Raw genomic sequence first — 23129 nt, 5'->3', positions numbered from 1 at the left:
TTGCTGTGACGTCTCTGGCTTTTTCACATAAACCAATGACTTCAAATATCCACAAATGTACAAATCTGGAGCGGTCAAATCGGGGCACCTGGCCGGCCATGGCAAATCTTCAAAACGGGATATTACTCTGCCCGGAAAAGTGTCACGCAAAATGAGTATCTTCTATTTAACTGACAAAACACTACTTATATAAGCAACAAGATGCCAACATAAAGGACAGTTCAAATAGCATGATGACCTTTGCGCCATCCTTTATTAATGGAAGGGTTTTATGGCCTAAAAACCAGCGAAGTGATAATGCACTTCTAACCGAAGATGTTTATGTGTTTGCCCTAAAGATTTAGGCGGGCAGTACATGTGTCACGAATGGGTGAGGAAAGAAGAGTTTACAGGATACTTGTTGAGAAACCTTGGTAAGAGACCAGTAGGAAGGCCAAGACGAAGATGGAGGGATAAGGTTGAGATGGACCTAAAGGAAATCGGTAAAGATGGAAAAGATTGGATTGATCTTGCCCAGGATAGGGACAGATGAAAGGCTTGTGTTCCTGCAGCCATAAACCTTCGTGTATATGATGGCTAGAGATTTAGTTAGTTACTTGCTCTAAAATGCACTAACAACAATGTGTATTCATATCCTTTTTGTTTATTGAATAAAGTATTTGATAAGAGAATAAGAATAACTAGGGAAGAGAAACGTAAAAATTATGAATTAAAATTATGTAAGACTGCACTTATATATTCCATAAATATCAATACCATAACAATGCATGTTTTCACATGGATATTATTTGTCCAATTTATGAATACAGAGTTGAATACACACACATACACGTACAAAAGCATACATATGTCGTAACAAAGTACCTTAATTGAATTAGTTTTTCCATAACATGAATTTCTATGTAAAACATTATCCATACAGTACGCCAGAAGCGTAACTAGGCTTGGGCAACAGGGGCGGTATCCCGGGGCCTCCGAGGTAAAAAAAAGTCCCAAAATCAGGATGACTGTAATGCATTTTCCTGACTTATGTTTTCGTCACCGGCCATACCCGGAAAACCTATCCTCACCATTTCCCAACTCGCAGGAGCACTATAAAAGGGGTTAACAACCTGCTTCAGGAGAGGACGCCAAGGAACGAGAACGGGTCGAGAGAGCACGACAGTCCCAGGCGCGGAGAATGAACTATAGGGCCGCCCAGAAACCAAGGGCCCAAGCCGGGGCCAGCCAGCGGGACCAGAGTCCACACACAGAAAACTAAATGCATCATATCGATTGATGCACCAGACTGCATCGATTGGTGCACTAAGGTGTGTTTTATGGCTTCTTCAAAGAATCAGATTCACATTTGATGCATTTGGGTGCATTTTTGTATGTCGTAAAATAAACACTTAAGTGCATCATTTGATTCAAGTAAGGATTTCTTTCAGTCGATAGGAACTTCAATGCATCAGTTGATGTTCCTTGATGCACCAGAATGCATCTTTTTTGATGATGCACTTAAACGTTTGGTCTGAGCTACATAAACTCTGTAGCTGAGACGAAACTTTTAAATGCATCATCAAAAAATATGCATTCTTATGCATCAAAACGCATCAACTGATCCATTGAAGTGCATCTCGACTGTAATATGTCCTCACTTCAATCAAATTATGCACTTTGGTGTTTCTTTCACGACATACAAAAATGCACCCAAATGCATCGAATGTGATTCTTTGAAGAAACCATAAAACACACTTCAGTGCATCAATCGATGCATTCTGGTGCATCAATCGATATGATGCATTTAGTTCTCTGAGTGCAGGCGATCCTGCTCCTTTATGGTGTTAATCCTTTCGCCCCTAACGTCTCCCTTTTAATATTCTATTGCAGTGCTTACTAAATAGAACTCAGTCAATTAACTATTCAATTTGTGTTACGTTAATTACTTGTTCTACATCTGACTCGTCGCCCTTTGGTCAACGGGTCCTATCCTCGACTACAGAGGGTGAAATCCGGTACGGTTAAGGTTTTAACGCCCCAATTGTGTCTCCAGGGACCAGCCCTAGAACAGAACCTTAGCTCGTAACGTTTTTGTCAGATTGGCCCGCGGCAGGCAGATTATGATGGTGTGTGAGGTGTGTTTTGAAAGTTTTTTCTTGTATAATATTAACAAGCAGGAAGCAAAATTAAAGAAGTTGGGCTACAGGGAGAAATTGAATCTTTCAGTTTCATATTATAATTGACTGTTTAGTGTAAAGACTTGGAGAAGATGAATATCACTGCACACTGCACACTCTCTTGATATGGCTGCGTAAGGTGTCTTACGGAACGCTCTCATATAAATGATTGAACCTCGGGGATCATTTGAATCACTTGTTGAAATGTTGAAAATATGTGCAAAGTATGAGGATTTCAAGTGAATTCAATGACAAAAGAATCAAAAAGATAAAGAAACACTTTCACGAACACTGTCCAAGGACTTTCAAACCGAGACAGCTGGTTCAACGTATCAATATTTCACTCGATGATAGATACAATAGGCTCACAACTGGGCAAAATTATTTTAAAGGCATGAAAGCAATTGTAGGCACGTAGAAATTGATCATACAACCTTATATTTGTCAAGATCTATAGACAATGAGCTTTGCAAGAACATTTCCAAACCTTTATTTTAGTCACAAATACTAACCGATCTTTAAAACAAAAGACAAACGACATGAACGATGTGAAAGAGCTTGCTCATCTCCTTGTGATACAAAATAGTTCCAGTTATCCTGATGTGTGCACGGCTTGTTTCATGTACCGCAACCGCAAGGACGTATTTAGGGGGGTTCAAGGGGTCCGGACCCCCCGAAAGATCAAGTTCAAAAAATAAATAATGAAAATGTGCGTTCTTTAATATTTGTTGTATATTTGATGGTTAATTGTTTCAATTTATTTGAAGACAGTAAATATTTAGTTTTTATAGTTCCTTTATTTTACATTCATTTGATGTGTCTGTGTGTGTAAACAAAAGCTAACGTAGTACTGTGACTCTTTTGTTGCATAACAACAACATAATTATTTTATTTGGAGACACTTGACACTAAACTGTTCTCCTGCACTGTCGAGGACGTATTTAGGGGGAAGCCCAAGGTTCCGGACCCCCCCCCCCCCGAAAGACTTACCAAGAACTAATATTGAACAATGAAAATATACTTGTTTAGCATTTTCTGTATAATCAAGGGTTATTTTTTCCGCAGAACTTTCACAGTTCCTATGATAATAACCTGAAACTTTTCGTCAACTGAATTTAACATTCTTTCGTGTTATTTCATAAATATTCAATTCCTTATCTATTTGGTACTGATTTTCTTGCCAGGCCAGTTGCTTTAATACAAATTTTATTACCTATTAATGTAATAATAGCAATTCAACATTAATTTAATATTTATTAATTATTTAATTTAATATAAATATTTGAATTTAGACGTTTATATTATTTATTAATATTATTATTTCTGAGACTCTTGGTTAGGACCCCCCGCGAAATAAATTTCTAAATACGTGCCTGCGCCACCAGTAATAAAAATGCAGTGCGTTATGTGTGTTGCATAACTCTACGGTGATCATCCAACTTCAGCAGCAACTTTTAATTGTAAGTTCTGCTACAGACGTAGATTGATTGATTGATTGATTTGGTGTTTTAAGTCCACTTTATGCACAGTAAGGCTAATCGGGACTGGACCTACAGTTTAAAGTGGGATCCGAACCTCTTGTACCTCCACCGGGTATCGAACCCGGGACCCCTTGATTAGAAGGCGACGACGCTACCACTGCGCTATCGGGGAGGCCCTGCTACAGACGTAGAGATAACCAACACACAACGTATTGCGCAGAATCCAGTATATTAGGAACTACATGCTACCGTTTTTTTCTGATGACTGTACCTTACTGTTTCTTTCACAGTAGCAAAAGCAGAGAGATCGCTTTTTAAATTTAAAATTATGAAAACCTACACAGTACTATGAGTCAGGACAGAGGTGCCCATGCCCCCAAGGCCTAGGACGCATCCTTCCCAAATCGTTCATCAAACACCGCCTCCAAAAATAATTGTTCATCATAACCTCTCCCCCATTCACACAAATATATTTTGGATAAACATGCAGTAATTGATTTTTTGTTTCAATGTCGATAATTTGGTTTCATTTTTTAAAAAATTTAAGTACGTAAATTTTAGACCACGAAAGCTGACAGTATGTTACAATTATCCAGTAGCACAGGAGTACATCCAAATGAATCACCCAACACTAAATCTGAAGTCCGCATGTCGGAAGTTCCGAGCCGACTCGGAACAACCACAAGGAAACACCAGACATTGTTTACCACTGGCCGAGATGCCAACAATTGAAAGGCGCATGAAATTCGAACCCTTTCATTGCAGTTGAAATTAAAGCACTAGGAAAGAAAAAGAACGACTCACTTTCACACTAACACAAAACGTGCAAAACTGCTCAGGCTCACTGCTATAGTTAGTGTACTGAATCAACCTTATTCTTAGTAATAGTGTGTCCGCTTGACTAATCTTGTATTAATTCCAAACCGATTCTAAAGGCATAAGAGGTGATGTTTCATTTCAAACCAATTGCGGTGATCATCCACAGGTGGAAAGAAAAACTAATAACCATAACTAACAATCAATAGCAAGTTAATCAAACGAAACGATCACCCCATTGTGAGTGATATATATATATATATATAGATAATTGGTAGTTAAACTATAAAATTTTGTCCTCCACAAAAATTCCTCCTATGGACATTCCCTGAGTCAGGAACGTCTTAGTGGCTTTACTATTTACTGAAAATGACAAAGTAAAAAAATCAAGTTTAACAAATTAACAGATGCTCTTGCGTAAATAATAATACATTACTCTATGATATAGGCATTGTAATTAATCATTAATCTTAATTTGTTAATGAGTAAAGAGTGTAATTTAAAATATCCATGTTATTAGTAGTTTTGTACTATTCGTCTCTAGCATTTATAAAACAAACACATCTTTAAACAAAATAAACATAGTTATATTTGCATAAACCTCATGTGCTTAAAATTAAACATTTTTTAAATTCGTAGATCCAGCCACTATAATAACAGTAAATAGGGGGGGGCATGAGTCTCGTTACGCCCCTGCGTTAAGACGTGACCATGGGTACAAGTTCGTATACCGCCGTACACTCCACTACAGTTCTGAGTGTAAGTTATTTGTGTTAAGTATGAACCTGTTGTACCAGCAAATGTGGGGAAATAATGTAAAATGACTATTTCTTAAAAACTATTTATTTGCTCATGTTTAGAATGTATGGTATTACCAGAAGCTTCTTGTGTTTATAGAATAACGTTGTTGGCGAAAGAAATTAAATAAGAATGAGATGGTTCCTTGATATTTGTTTAGGATGAAAAATGTTTGTTATTAATGATTAGACATCGGAGTTTTATGTAATATCAATGTACAAAATATGTACATACATAGTAACAAATAATTGATTAAATATATTCTTAAATATGTATTATCAATGGCATATGTAGCTAAATATGTGGTATCAGAAAATATGTCATATTAATAATAATCGAGTATCCAAGAAATTTCAAGAATTTCAACAAATCGTTAAAAGTAAACGTCTACAGAAAGAACAATCGAATGAAAATACATGGCTTTATTTGTACTTTTTGTACAAGGAAATATATTGTTTAACCCGCTTCGTATAGGAAAGTAGCTTTCTTGTCTACTATGTCTGCCATGTTTCTAGGTGCTTTGCCTAAACCTAAAAGAGAAACGAAAATATGTAACCAGAAGAGGGGGGGGAGTAACTTCAGCATCTTTCGATAAATAACAGTTCCCACTTTTAACATTTTGGTAAATATGCGATATCGCCCGAACGGATTTATTCAAATTTACAGGAGAAAGTACATACTGAAATGAGTTTCTTTAGCATTCTGGACGTTCTTGGAGGTATTTTCTTTCACGGAAAGTAAAAACTTCGTAGTTTAATGCTGCCGAACAAGAATTAATCTCTTTTTACGTAAGAAATTGGCATTGCCTGCCACATTATGCCGTTGTTTACATTGTGTGCGTGCAGATGGCGCCGCGCTTTCTTTTTTCGATGAATTTAGGGGTGAAATGAGTGCTAATGGAACCTAACCTAACAGGCCTAACCTAACCTTGTGTGAATGGTTTGTGGGGCTAGCCGTGGATGGTTTTTGAGGCTAACGTCAATGGTTTGTGGGGCTACCCATGGATAGATTTTGGGGCTAACGTCAATGGTTTGTGGGGCTACCCGTGGATGGTTTTTGGGGCTAACGTGCGTGGTTTGTGGAGGTAAGGCATAACTTCACCTTAAAGAATGTAAAATGCAAAATAGGTAAGTACCAGTGGTAAAATTAAGGAAATAAATGAGTGAAAGGTGTCCGGGCGTTATCGCATATTTACCAACATTTTTATATATTTTCTTGTCTTCAGCCTGACTTGGGAGTCACTTTTAGGTGACCGTAAATACTATGCATCTCGTTGATAACAAAATATGATATCACATGAGCTACAAATTGTCTTCATCATGTTTCAGAGATGAGAAATATGGGAAAAAGGATCAAGATAGGATAAAATTATAGAAATCTGTTCTTTTACGTACATTAAATTAGCAAATATGTAAAACATGTAATACCCTGGCAAATATGTAAAAATATGTAACATAAAACTTAGGTAAAGTCATGTGAGTTATGTAATTCGTTGACATATTCCTGTTCGAGGTGTGTATCTAGAAAGGAATAGAATATGTAATTACATACAAATCTGAGCTCTATTAATGAAAATATATTGTCTCATGCAAACAATATGTTGTTGCAATGCTATGTCCATCTAGATCGCTTTTGGCTGGGATAACTAATGCTTCCCAAAATAATTAGAGCTGGTGTATGATATCTATTATCTTTGTTCATCTACAAATCATGACATACTAAATAGTGATATCGGGTTTCGAACACAGAATCGAAGAGAAAAAGATGTAACGATTACCGAACATGGTGCTAGGACCACAGTCCCAACTATTATAACACTGACATCCCCCAAGCTCAACAACGTGCAGGAAATGTTAAAAAATAAACTTTGCCGAAAGCTTTAAATTTATTCCTATTTGTTCAATCCATGAGAAATGTTATCACATCATCACTGCGATTTTTTTGGAGTATTTCCAACTTAAGAAATTCCCTCCCCTATTCAAAGTAGAGAATAAACGTCATCCTTAAAGAACTGAGAAAGAATTACGAACAACATAAAATGCCTGAAGCACCCCTAAATTAAGATTTGAATGACATAACATTGAAAGTCTACCAAAAGAAAATATTTCGGATGTCTATACCAAAATTTCTCTGCTGTTAATTTTTCTACATCTCGTTCGGAGTTTTACGTCTTTGTTAATGAATATTTACAGAAAGTTAACCCTTGGCAGGCAATTTTGATAAGTTTAAGTTTTTCTAGTGGGCAATATTCACGTCTACTTCGGTTCAAAATGATTATTCAGCTGTGTATAATGCATATGCAACAACTGTCATACAATGTTGGCCATGCTAAAAACTGTCATAAAAAGTCTTCATTCAAGAGTATCGCCTTTCATTTTATGTAAACGGAATCTTTACGTAAAATGTTTAATGTTGCAAAACTTATTTCTTTCAGTCTTTTTTGTCCCTTTTCATTTCTCTTTCAAGGCTTCCTTATGAAACATCCAATAGTCTGGCGTATTTCATTTTCCTTCTTCTTAGATGAAAGTGAGTACTTCTTCCTTTTTAATATTAGTTATCCAGTTTCATTTTCAATATCCTCTTTCATATTCACTCAAAAGCTGTATACTGGCTGCATGTATTCTACTTTTTTTCTGTTGAAAAATTGTTTCTGTCTAGGAACGAAGCTTCTTTTAAATTCCAACCGTTCTCTTATACAACGATTTTTTTCATCTGTTTCCGAAACTGAACTTTCTGTTGTCATAGCAGCACTGTGCGAATAAAGTTTTTTGCTTTCAGGGGGGGATGCTCACTCAGTGACGTATTTGCGATTTCATTTCGGGGGGCAGTTTTTTCCTTGGGGGGGGATACAAATATGTACACGTTACCAGTCAGTTATTGTCTGGCGGTTCTACAAGTAAGTACCTTAGAATATTGGTTATAACCTAGGCAATTAAGTTTAATAATAACAATTACACGTAGAAACACTTAGTACACCGTATTTACATTCTAGGAAACCCAGTCCAAGATTCATACACAAAACCAGGTAACAAATTAGTAACACCGAAAGCATGACTACATTTCTATTGTCAACCTACTTACAAGTTTTTTGCGAGCTTTAATACATGTAAAATATCAGAAGTAGAACTATGTCATGAAAAGTTTAGTGGAAAACAGCCTGCTGTTGGCTCGGTGAGTTCTTAATTTGCCAAATGGTGTTCCTTTTTTAATTCATGAGGCTACATACTCTTCGACAAGAAAATATTGTGTAACTGGACCATTAATATTTGTTACATAGTTAAAAAATGGTATATTATATGCTTTCAGTTCCCTTTTCTTTGAGAGGGATAAATACATCCCTAGCAGGGATTAAAATAACTGTTTTCCTCCAGGATTTTCAGCTTTAATAACATAATTCAGAATAATTGGAGCATTAGTGTAAATTCTTTATAGCAACAGGATTTCATGGATTGCATGATATTATCGGATCAACATTTTTCGTATGAGTATATCAAAACTTTCTTGTTGGGGGTGGAAATCACCAACTTCCCCCCGTTAAATAACATACTGTGTTACGTTCCTAGCACTGCGGGGTGTGAGTGACCCGGCACTGTATCTTAACAGACACACGCAGTGATAAGAACTGAGTTAATTACCCACAGATCCAGTCTTCAGCAACATGAGAACTCCAACAGTCCACACGGGAACCATCTCAGTTGAGAACAGTGAGGATGTGCAACTTGGCGAATTGTGGAAACTGTTATGAGGGGAAAGGGAAACCCAAGTAGAAGGAAAAATCTAACTATAGGATATGAGTTTAGATAATTTTTATTCATGTAAGTTCATTTACAAACAAACGGAGACTAGGAACACGAGACTGAGAAATCGGGTCCTTTAGGAATTTAGAAACGCGATTACTGATTCGATTTCTTTGATATCCGACTGAGATCTTTCAGGTGAACTTTGCTCGGTGTTGCGGGGTGTGAGTGGATATCAAGAAACTACTCTCTTTTTCCGTCATTTGTCTTCGTATTTATACCCGATTTCTGTAATCTCGAACCCATGACTAGTAGATTATAAAGACAAAATACTTCTTCATTTTCATTATAATGTGAAATATTTACAAACGTTGAGTGTGATTAATCATTCAAAAGATTTTTATACATCTTTCTTTTACTGTTAACAAATACTTACACATTGATAAATATAAGATTTAAAATTTCCGCCATTAATTTATTACATATAGGTTAGTACATGAACTTCTCATTATATTTTTTTCCATTGTGTTGATCATCATGTACATAATGCTTTTACACTTGAACGTAATGTATCATGTTAAGTAAGTTGTTGAACGAGAAGAAATTGAATGTCGTGTTCTGTGACTAAAACGTAAATACGTGTCGAACTATACAATTTTCGACAACATATTACAATAATACGGACGCACAAATGGCAATCAACATTCTTTCGTCTTAAATAAAGAAATATTAAATATATTTGCTGTTACAAGTTCGACATTCATGCCAATCAACTAGGCTCACAAATTCTGAAATGTCGTATTTCGCACTTGTTGAACCACAGGTGGTTGAACACATATTTTGCTATAACACGTAATTGAGTTTTGTATTACATAGAAACTCACAATTGACTAAGAAATAATCATTTCAATTTTGCGACGATAGTTATTATACTTACTTTGTAATAAAGAAACTTACAGTAATTATTTTCTTGCACTACCAGAATCAGCTGTTGGTAGACGACGCCATATTGTAGGTAAATTTCAGCTCTCCATAAAGAGAATGGATCGCAAGTACTCGTATATGACGTCAAGTCATACATCCAGGGACTATAGTTAATGTGATCTCGTATATACAAAGCAATTTTGTCCAAGATATACATGATGCGTTGCATGAGAGACTTAGTGTACATGCAATACAATATAGATTTCGCAAAAGCTTTTGACAGAATTAATCATAATATTCTTCTTGCAAGTTTTGGGTTATCAACACAATATGTAAATCTTTTCAAATCTTACATTATTAATCGAAAACAATATGTAACTTATAAACAAGCAAAGTCTTTTGTTTATGATGTTAAATCTGGGGTTCACAAGGTTCAAATCTGGGTCCTCTATTCTATGCAATTGATATTAATGATTTACCAGGTACAATCAAATTTTCAAAGTGTTTAGTGTACGCAGATGATGTTAAAATATATAGAGAAATGAGGGATATTACGGATACTAGGAAATTACAGACTGATATAAACATGATTCATAGGTGGAGTGTAGAGAATGATATCAAGTTTAATATTAAGAAATGTTCATACATGATATTTACTAGAGCACGAAATAATGAGCAAAATGATAAGTATGTTATTAACGGCGAATTTGTAAAAAGAGTGAGTAGTTGTATTGATGATATTATAAACCCGAGAAAGTATGAACCCCCCTCAAGCAGGTTTGGCTATACTTAAAACAAGCTCAACATGAGCATATGAGTTTTTTGCTCTAGTGTGGAACCCTGCCTAATCCAAGATTTTTGTAAAAATGCCCTCGGGAATTTCCCGGGAAAGTATGACCCCCCTCAGATTGATGAGGCTATACTTATAAAAGGCACTTCTGTGAGATTGTTGTCCATAAATTTGTCAAAAATATGCCCCTCTTGATATTTTTTTTGGCCACACTTAAAACTAGGCTACGATACACCCACATACACACCCACATACACACCCACATACACCCACACCCACCCACACCCACACATATTTACTTCCGGTCTACTTCCGGTCCACTTCCGGTCTACTTCCGGTCCACTTCCGGTTTACTTCCGGTCCACTTCCGGTTTACTTCCGGTTTACTTCCGGTCCACTTCCTGTTTGCCTACTTCCGGTCCACTTCCGGTCCACTTGTGGCCAAGTTGTGGCCTATTTCTGGTTTATTTATATTGCATCATGCTGTGCAACAAATTATTATCCAATAAATTATTAGATACGTGTTGTTTTCTGATTGGTTGCTTATGACATAAAGTAATGATGTGTTTTATTCTGATTGGCCTATTGTTTCAGATGTGTTGTTTTCTGATTGGTTGCTTATGACATAATTTGATGATGTGTTATATTCTGATTGGCTTATTGTTTCAATGCGGTCCGTGCCTAGGGTATATAAAGAGATCTTGCATTGCATATCAGCCAGTATTGTAAGAGCTGTTGAAGAGAAAGTTTGTGTTGTTGCAGTGCTGAACCCAACTGATATTTTTATCCAGCATAGAGTTTTGATTTGAACCCCAAGAAATTTTATATAAATACCAAAGCCAAAAATATTAACACACATACACACATACACACACACACACACACACAAAGCACAGTGCTGAACCCAACTGATATTTTTATCCAGCATAGAATTTTGATTTGAATCCCAGGAAATTGTATATAATAAACAACAACAAAAATGCCAAGTCAAAAATATTGTAATCAATGCAATAAGAATATATCCAGCCCCAATTGGGCCAAGCACCAAAAGATTTGTAACCCAGACAAATACAGAACTCCCACAAAAATATGCCCTAAATGCCATAGAAAATATAGCATGGAATATTTCACATATACACATAAAGATACTTGTTCTGCACAGTCATCAACATTGCCCCCACAAGCATCTACATCTGGTCTGAAAAGGAAGCATGAAGCACCTCTTAATGCCAGAGCAGCAAAGCAGCCACGCTATGAACCTATCCATAGCAGTTTTAATGCCCAACTTAGGGATTATCGGTTTGTATCAGAGCCAAGATGTGGCATTGAGAATTTTTTGAACAGTATAAATTCTGATCTGCAGGCAATTCTTAATGCACAAAATGGTTCTTATAAGCTGTCCCTCAAATTGTATACACAATATAAGAAGCCAAATGGCACAAAATTTACACAGCCCCACATAACAGAAACTGTACCGGTATATTCAAATGCAAATTCAGACAAAATAATAAGCAGATTGATAGATCAATTAAATATTAAACACTCTGAATTTGCAGCAAAAGAGTCTGGATGGAGCCTATGTGGCTCTCCACACAAGTTATATGTTAATATTTCTGAATTCACTCCATTACAAGGATCTACATATCTGCCATTACCTGATAATATTAAAAACAGAAGAGCCGTGGTTAATATTGAAAATACCGACCAGAAATGCTTTTTGTGGTGTATATTAGCTGCTTTGTTTCTAGTTTCAAGGCATCCTGAGAGAATAACTTATTACAAACAACATGAACATCTTTTTGATGATGCAATGGAGGGTTTGGAATATCCAATGTTAGTTCAGAATATTGATAAATTTGAAAAAAGGGCCAGGAATATCAATGATAAACAATTATCTATTAATGTATTTATTTGTTCCACTGGCAATTGCCCGATAGAACCTCTCAGAATCAGTACAATTGATGATAAATCTGCTATTCCGATTGATCTGCTCTTAATTGAAGGGGATGGCACATATCATTACACTCTGATACATAATCTTGAAGCTTTAGTGAGAACACAACTAGACAAATCTAATAGAATATTTAAGTTGTGCAGAAGATGTTTAACTGTATTTGATGGTCAAAAAATGGCAAATAGGGTTCGGGAAGAAAATGCAGAAATTGCCAAAAACAAGTTAATTGAGCATCTGAAATACTGTGGGAACCATAAACCTGTTCATATGGTGATGCCTAATCCAAGTGAAAATTGCAAATTCAAAAAATTTGAAGCCTTGTTGGAACACCCAGTATATATTGTCTGTGATTTTGAATCAATCCTCAAATCTTTTGCATTCTGCAATCCAGATCCTGAAGAATCTTCAATTACACCATACCAGCTACATGAACCTTCCAGCTTTTATTATGTGGTTGTACAGGATGGTGTTGTTAGTAAAGAATATTCATACATGGGAGCAGATGCCATCAAAATATTTGCACATAGAATAGAAAATGAGTGCCGTGACATAGCATCTAACATCTTATTAAAATCAAAACCCATGTTGCCTTTAATAGAGAAACAGATTGAAGATTTCAATAAAGCAGAAAAATGCCCGGTATGTGATTCTGAATTCTCAGATACAAATATCAAGGTACATCACCATTCTCATACAGATGGTCGATATAAACAGGCCCTGTGTAATAGCTGTAATATTAAGATCAAGAGACCAAAATTTATCCCCATATTTTGCCATGGAGCATCCAATTATGATTTCCATCATCTGATCAGATACGAGGGGTTTGACAAGCAGAATTTAAATATTTTAGCTGAAAATGATGAGAAATATATATCTATTAGCAAAATAATTAAAGTTAATGGTGTTCCTATTCACATAAGATTTCTTGATTCTTACAGAATTTTATCTGCTAGCCTGGCCACACTGGCCACTCAATTATCTGATGATCAATTCAAAATCACACGTGCTTTATTTCCAAATCAGGACCTGAAATTTATTAGGCGGAAGGGTGTATATCCATATGACTATGTTACAGATTTTTCTAAATTTGATGAGTGTTCTCTGCCACCGCAACATGAGTTTTACAGCAAAATCAGAGGATCTGGAATCAGTGATGATGATTATCACCATGCCCAATTGATGTGGAACAATTTAAAATGCCAGACATTTGGTGATTATCACATGGCATATTTGAAACTTGATGTGACCCTCTTAGCTGATATAATGCAGGCATTCAGAAAATCTTCTATGCAAAATTATAAACTGGACCCAGTGTATTTTTACAGTGCCCCGGCCCTAGCATGGTCTGCAATGTTTTTCAACACTAAAAAGCAATTGGATCTGATCCCAGATCAAAATATGTATGGAGAAAGGTATAAGAGGAGGCATGGTGCAATGTTCTCAGAGATATGCCAGAGCAAATAACAAATATATGCCTGATTATAATCCAGAATTGCCATCAAATTATATAATGTATGTGGATGCAAATAGCCTCTATGGTCATGCCATGATGCAAAAACTGCCATATGCAGGGCCTGAATGGGTTGAAGATTTCAATATTGAGGATCTTCAGGACTTTGATGACAGTAACTATGGCCTCTTCTTAGAGGTTGATCTGACAATTCCTGATAATTTGCACAATAAATTTTCTGATCTGCCCCCAATTCCTGAGGTTCAGTGCTCACCTGGCTCTAAACAGAAGAAGCTCATGATGACACTGGAGCCAAAACAGGGTTATGTCATATATTACAAAAACCTCCAGTTCCTGATGAAACATGGTGTTCAAGTGACCAAAGTTGGAAAAGTTTTGAGGTTCAGGCACTCAGAATGGTTGAAATCATACATGAATACAAATACAGAGCTTCGAACATCTGCAAAGAGCCAATTTGATAAGGCCTTGTTTAAATTGATGGTCAATTCTGTATATGGCAAAACAATTGAAAATGTCAGAAAACATACCGATGTTAAAATAATTACTGACCTCAGCCTGAGCAAAAAATTGGTTGCAAAGCCTAATTTCAATTATAGAAGAATTTATGATGAAAATATGGCACTTTTCAACATGAAAAAAACAAAGATTAAGTTTGATAAACCTATTTATGTAGGGGCTGCAATATTGGAATTGGCCAAATTACATATGTCAATATTGTATTATGATGTCTTGAAACCTTTTTATGGTGATAATATAAAATTGATGTACATGGACACGGATAGTTTTATTCTTGATATTAAAACAGAAGATGTTTATAAAGATATGACCCAGCCTGAATTGTTTAAATATTTTGATACCAGTGAACATACAAAAATTCAACCCCACAACAAAAAAGTGCCTGGCAAGTTAAAAGATGAGACACTTGGTGATGTTATTGTGGAATTTGCTGGGTTAAGTGCCAAGATGTACAGTTTTAAAACTTGTAGTGGTGTTGTCAAAAAAGCCAAGGGTATTGGCAAAGTAACTGTTGAAAAAGAGCTCCAATTTGAAGATTATAAAAATTGCCTCAAATCCCAGAATTTAATCAAAACATCAGAATCCAGAATTCAGAGTGTGGATCACTTATTGACTAGCAATATTGTAAGAAAAGTGGCTCTGGACCCACATGATGATAAGAGATGCATTTTATCATGTGGCATTCATACTTTACCATGGGGTCATTGTGATTTGAAAAGTGGGAATCAGTGCACAAGCACAGAGCATGATTTGAAATAAATAAACATGCCTATGAACTTATTTGGGTTTAAAAAACAAGGTATTATGGACCTGCCAACCCCACAACCCTCTTCTGATATACAGTCTATACTGTCTAAACTGAGTGGCTTGTTAATTATTCATCTGAACAGCATACTTACAGATGTTGATGATGAAACAGGCAAAATATTGTACATATTTAACAATAATTTAAATCATTACCAATTACCTGTAGGTGGGCAATTGCAATTTATTACAACCCCTGAGGGTGATGTTAAAATTTCAGTAGGGAGAAATATTTACACAATTAAGCACACAAACATGGTTTCTGGCACTGTTTATACTGTTTCTGCTGGTGACTGCTTATATATTGAGGTCCCTGGATCATATGACAAGCTTATACCCTTTTTTATAGAATTAAGAATCAGATACTCTATAAAAAATAACCACTAAACAAAATGCCTAATGATATTTTTGTCCACACAAGACATGAAGATCACAGTGATGAGATTTTGATGCTTGATGTCAGAGTCAAGAAATTAAGAAGTGATTTACAAGCTTTACAAACTACACTCAATGCCAGTCTTCAATTAGAAATTACAAATTTGCAATCACAATGCATGGACCCTCTTCTTAAAATTGATTCTGAACTCAAATTGTTGCTTCAGAAATATACTGACCTGGCCACATTAGATAATTTTCAAAGTTTAGAAGAAGCTGTAGCAGCTCTTCAAGCCAAATTTAAGACCCAGGCCACCAACTCTGAGCAATTGAAACAACAATTGGAAGAGCAGATAAATAATGTCCAGCCACAACTCCAAACAATTGTCAAAAGCATAAAATCACAAGAAGATTTTGATCTAGTGATTTCCACTCTAAAGGAACAGATTCAGTCACTCCAAATACCTAATCTGGACCCTCTGAACAATGCCATAGCCGAGGTTAAAGAAAAAATTGAGACACTTGAAAATTTTATGAACAATTTGCCATCTTCTGATGCTTTAAGTGCAATAACTCGCAGTGTAGCCAATATTAAGCTGCAACTTGAAACATATGAAGATTTTGGAAAAATTCAAAGCACCATAACTCATCTTGAAGGTACAATAGCAGCAGTGCAAAGTGATTTGGCAAATGTACAAGAATCCAGATTGCCCGGGATTGTAGATACCCTTGTTAGTGTCCAGCACCAAATCACAAAGCTTGAAAACCTCAACACTGAATCTGAACTATCTCATTTTCATCACTTGATAGATGATATCCAAACAAAACTTGAAATTTTACAACAATCCACACCCTCTCAGGCAGATATAGCCCTGCTCCAAAATGCCATGCAAAATATGGCTCATGCTTCTGAATTAAATGATGTGAAATTGGCACTTGAATCTTTGCAAAATACAGTATCAAATTTGCCTACATCACAGGAACTTAAAAATATTAAGAGAGCAGTGAATAGGATATTGAAATCAGAAGATATCAAGAATATCCAGGCAGAGATCAAACATCTCACTCAGACAGTGGCCACTCTACCAACCAATCAACATATTAATGAATTGCATGCCCTGTTTGAGGATATCAGAAGGCAAGTCCATGATCTTACTGCTCAAAATTCAAAATTGGCAGTTGTTGAAAATTTGCAACAAATTGTAGCTAATATCAAGCAACAGCTAGGGACCATGGAATCCAATCAAGCAAATGCCCTGTCTGTTTTTGCCACCCAGCTCCAAGAAATTGTGCAACAATACAAGAAACTTGTTGTGGACATAAAAATAAAGCCAGGCCATGATGATGTTGTTAGGACCATCAATGAGCACCTTGAATCTGTAACAAGCAGATTGCTCACAGCAGAAAAGGAAATAACAGGCATAATTGAAAACCCTAAACATACAGTAATTCTTGAATTGTACAGCATCCCCAACAAAGAATATGATTCTCCATTCACACCAGGTGGCAAAATATATATGCTCTCCCCTGCACAATTTTATTACCAATTTTTTGTTGGGGGCACATTGAGACCAATCAAGATCAAATATTGGCTTCAGCCACAGGCACACCACTACCCTACCTTATCAATAACAAATGCTGATAACAAAGTGAAAATCACCAGTGTAGAATTGGAGGATTTTACAGATCCCAATACATTAGAAACAGCCTATGCTGAAGATGATGGCTCTCTGGAATTTAAAATACAAATAGGGGATAAATTATATTTAGAAAATTCTGCAGTCTCAGCTGCTGAACACCCCATAGTTGCAATATTCTTGTTTACATATTATGTCTAGACAAATTATTGTTGATGAATTACACAGACAAGCCCGACATAATTTTAAGAGACTCCCAGTAGTCACAAAGGGCATAGATGATTTATGGCAAAGCGACTTGATTGAGATGGCAAGTGGACAGTTGAAAAACTTAGACAAAATCATCATGGGCTACAAGTATCTACTCACTGTAATAGACACATTTTCAAAATTTGCCTGGGCTGTGCCACTCAAATCCAAGACAGGAGCATGTGTTACAGAAGCCATCAGAACAATCATCAATCAGAGTGGAAGATCACCGCGATATTTGCAAACAGATAATGGCAAAGAATTTTATAATTCAGTGTTTCAACAATTTATTAAAAGCCAGGCAATAAAACATTATTCGAGTTACAGTGACCTCAAGGCCTCAATTGTAGAGAGATTCAACAGAACCTTAAAAAATCTTATGTATAAACAATTTACACTGCAGGGTAATTATAAATGGATTAATATTCTTCCAGAACTTCTACATAAATATAACAATTCTGTCCATTCCACAATCAACATGAAACCCTCTGAAGTAACTTCATCTGATGAACAAAAATTAATCAGCACTGTTTATTATCCAAGATACCAGCCAACAACAAGAAAGGCCAAATACAGGGTGGGTGATCAAGTAAGAATCAGCAAATATAAGCACTTATTCAAGAGAGGCTTTACAAGAAACTGGAGCACAGAATTATTTACAGTGGTTCAAGTTAAACCCGGGACCCTTAACACATATATAATAAAGGATCACCGAGGAGAAATTCTCAAAGGCAGGTTCTATGAACAAGAGCTCAGCAAAACTAAACAGCCTGACACATATCTCATAGAAAAAATCATCCGCAGAAAAGGCAACAAGTTACTTGTCAAATGACTAGGACTCCCAGAACACAGCTGGATCGATGCAAACAAAATAATAATATGAGCACCTGGGATGTTATAAAAAGGCTGCCAGAACCTGAACAACAAAATAAGAGAAATGGCAAATTGCTACCTGATAATATTAGGTGTCTTATTGTTGGGCCATCTGCTTGTGGTAAAACTACACTAATGGTTGATAATTTTTTATTGGCACCCAACTGGCTAGACTGGAAAAACAGGCACTTGTATATCTTCTGTAAGAGCTTGGAACAATTAAAATATCAGCAGCTGATGAAGCTATATGATGGATTGGATATTGCCACTTTTGAACCAGATGTTAAGCCACTTCATGAATGTCTCGATAATTCTGTTGTTGTGTTTGATGACATTATATTGGATAATCAAAACAAGGTTAGGAATTTCTTTACACAGGGCCGGCACAAAAACATTGATTGCTTCTACCTGGCACAGACTTTTTCAAAAATACCCAAGCAACTGATCCGGGACAACAGCAATTTTATATGTGTATTTCATCAAGACCATACCAACCTCAAACACATACATGATGAATATGTAGGTGGGGACTTGAGCTACAATGATCTTTCCAAGTTTTGCAGCAAGTGCTGGAACCAGGACAGTTATGGGTTTGTCACAATTGATATGACAAGAACACCCAATAGTGGCAAATACAGAAATAAAATCAACAATTTTCTAGACATTGAAACATAAATAAATAACCATGAAAAGGCCAATTATTGATGATCTTAAATTAAGAGATTATCTTGTAAAAAGATTTAAGGGATGGAAATCAGAGAACCGAGGAATTTATGAAAAACACAAACAAACAGAACAGCCTGTAATTGATGCTATTAATAATTTAGGTAAGAATATCAAAACTGTTACAGAGCAAAATCAAAACTTGATCACAGAGCTTGTACCTGTAGCTGCAAGGAACATATTAGATTATCCACTCACCCCACTTTCCAGTATTCATACACCTAGTCCTATTGCTCCTAGAAGAATTGAAGCTAGTCAGGATCCTATCGAATTTGGTCTTCTTGCTCAAAAATATTTAACCACACCTAAAGACAATAAAGATGAGGTTTTTGGCTTATATGCTGACACAGAGCTTGATGGCAGCATCATACATAGAATTGGCAATTTCAGAGTAACATTTATGGGAGATGATCTGATTGTATATTCAGAATCTCATCTTGGAGAAAAAGGTGCTTTTGTTAAGTACACCGGCACACCTGGATTATGGGAACTGATGACTAGGAAAAGGCCTGGCAGCTATACAGATCAAGATTATGAGGATTACAAAGAAATATTAATAAAATCAGATGCTCTATACCAGAACAATGATCCCACACAAAAAAGAGTCAAGTCTAGCAGTGGGGCAAAATACAATAATTTAATCAAGCCAATATGGTCACAGATCAAGACTGGCAGTGGAATCAAACAATACAACACCCTGCCTAAAGAATTTGTGTGGGTTGATGATGTCAGGAAACTTGTAGTTAGGTTATTGGTGATAGCTGGGGAGGAAAATGCTGGCAACCACAATTTTTACAATGAAAAGGTTGGAATTATGGACATGATAAGCACAAAATTGTCTAATTTTATAGTGAATGACACTAAGGGGATTGGATATCTCATAAAAATTATTAATACTCTACCACCTAAATTTTGGAATATCTCCGAGGGTCGAGGGCTAGTTAATGACATCATAAACAAGCTGCCATTTGAACTACACATTCCAGGCTATCAGTATTGTGGTCCAGGCACAAAACTGGATCATAGATTAAACAGAGGTGACCCTGGTGTTAATCCCTTAGATGCTGCTTGTAGGGACCATGATATTGCATACAACACACATTCTGATCTTGACAAGAGACATGTTGCAGACAAGAAATTAGAAGAGGCTGCATTTGGCAGATTTGTAAGCAAAGATGCATCTTTGAGTGAAAAAATAGCAGCATTGGGAACCACCATAGCTATGAGCACCAAACAAAAATTGGGGTGGGGGTTGTGAATATGTATATAATAAACCTACAATGAAGGCCAAGGGTGTTATGTATCAAATACCTTTTGCAGGTCTCAAATCTCTTAAAACTATTGACAGCCTTTTAACTAAAAAGCAGCGCAAGAAAAAAAATTCTTGTATTGCCAAGGGTCATGGTATGAAATTGTTACTTAGTACCCCCCAATTAAAAAAATTACAGCAATTAAGAAAAAAATCACATGTGGGGGGATTTATATTTACCATCCCTGCCATCTTAGCTGCTCTCGGGGCTGTTGGGAGCTTGGCCGGGGGATCAGCCGCCATAGCAAAAACAGTAATAGATGCCAAGAAAAATAGGGCAGAATTAGATGTGCAGAAGCGCCATAACCTGGCAATGGAGAAACAAGGCAAAGGTGTTAAAAGAGCCATGAATAAGTTTAAAAAAAACAAGAGCCGCTTACAAACCAAGATATTGAAGCTTTAATCAAGCCACTGGGCATCAAACATTTTAGAGGTGTGTACATGTCTGATTCTTTACCAGAACAACCACTCAACAAAGAGTGTGGCATTGTTAATTTGGATAAGTTCAAAAATCAGGGCACTCACTGGATTTGTTATCTTAAATATGTAAAAAATAAGGCATTTGTATTTGATTCATTTGGAGGTGTTCCACCTGAAAATTTAATAAAATATCTAAAATCACCTAATCTTTATTACAATAATGCCCGTGTTCAAAACTTCAAAGATGTTAATTGCGGACATTTGTGTTTATCCATTCTTAGATATATGTCTCAAATAAATATACCATCAATTGAAAATTTTCAAAAAGCCTTGTGGTATCTGAAACATCATGGGGGTATTCCATCTCACCAGCCAAAATTCAATATTGAAACTCAAATTACATGATGACATAGTGTATCCCAAAACAATAGCTCTCAGAGCATTTTATGGCATGTACTTAATCCCCAATATTACACACCACAACAATACAATTGCAGTAGGGGATGAAAAAATTGTCATCACTCCAGGGCAGTATAATCTATCCACTCTAAATGCTCAATTACCCAGAGGTGTAGTGTTAAGTCAAAATTCTGTCACTCACAGAGTAGAGATTGTATCTGCCACAGAAACAGTGGATCTGGGTACTATAGGAGAGCTGTTAGGATTTGAGAACAATACAAAACTTGAACCAGGCATCAAACACACTGCTATGAATATACCTAAATTCTTAGCCATAGAGACTCTGAATATTCACTGTAATGTGGCTGAGGGTATGATTACCAAATCAAATGGCATAGGCACTCACAAACAAACTGGGATCATTGCAACATTCAAGCCTAATTCTGAATTTATGGAGCCTATTATCTACAATCCATCCCCAACATTATATTTTCCTGTGTGTCATAATAGAATAGATTATATTGACTTGATGGTCACTAATGAAAAAGAAGAATTAGTTGATTTTGCTGGAGCCACAACAACTGCAATCATAGAGATTAACATTTAAATAAAAATACATACAAGAAGAAAATGGAAAATATTGAGAGTTATGAGCTACAATCATTCCCCCCAAACAGGAGGACATTTGCAAATTTAAATCAACCCAACACAGAGATTGAGGTTGATCTTGATGTAGGAGATGGATTTATACACCCTCACAGAGCAGATTTATACATCAAATTTGATGTTGTAAAGCTCGATGGTACAGATTATCCGGCAAATTCAAATATAAGACTTGTAGACAATTTTGTGCCACATCTATTCTCTGAAATTGAGATCAGAAAGCATGGCGTTGTTATAAACAGAGTGGATTATCCGGGCATTACCTCCACAGCTTTGGCCACATTAAAATTATCCAAAACCGAGGCTTCTTACTACAAAATCGGTGGATTTGAGGCTGGTGATAAGATATTATCTAAGAACCACACAGTGCTGTTCCCCATGCGCCTATTGCCAGGATTCTTCTCAGATTACAAAGAAATTATGTGGAAGGGTGGTTTAAGAATCACATTTAGAAGAGCTGCAATTATAACAATGCTTTGATGAGGTACAGTGCAATAAACCCTACAGGAGAAGCTCTGCCTAATACCTTACCAGATGCAGGCAAATGCATTATTCAGACTATTGAGTTAAGAATCCCTGTTGTTGAGTATGAGGCCAGTTATGCTCTTAAATACAAAGCAGATATAATAAAAAATCCACAGATTCCTCTACAATTTTATACATATCAATGTGTACAGAAGCCCGCATCTGGTACCTATTATGAGTTTGATGCTACAAATTCATTCTCCAGTATTCAATACGACATGCCTGATTTTGTGGTGGTATTGTTTCAGACTGGGAGACACAACAATCAGGAAAAAAATTCAAGTAAATTTGATAACTGCAACATCAAGAACATATATCTTAAAAATGGCAGAAATGAGGTCTTTCCTAGAGAAAATTACAATTTAGACATGTCCAAGAATGATTTCCTCAAATTATATGAGGCTTTTTCTTCCTTCAAAAGGGTCACTACTGGCAATACTGACATGTATTACACACCAGATGAATTCAAAGCACAGAGACCCATGTTTGTAATCAACACTTCAAAA

The sequence above is a fragment of the Lepisma saccharinum genome, chromosome 26, assembly GCF_977018435.1.
Source record: "Lepisma saccharinum chromosome 26, izLepSacc3.1, whole genome shotgun sequence".
Taxonomy (NCBI): domain Eukaryota; kingdom Metazoa; phylum Arthropoda; class Insecta; order Zygentoma; family Lepismatidae; genus Lepisma; species Lepisma saccharinum.
This window is presented reverse-complemented; position numbering follows the sequence as displayed.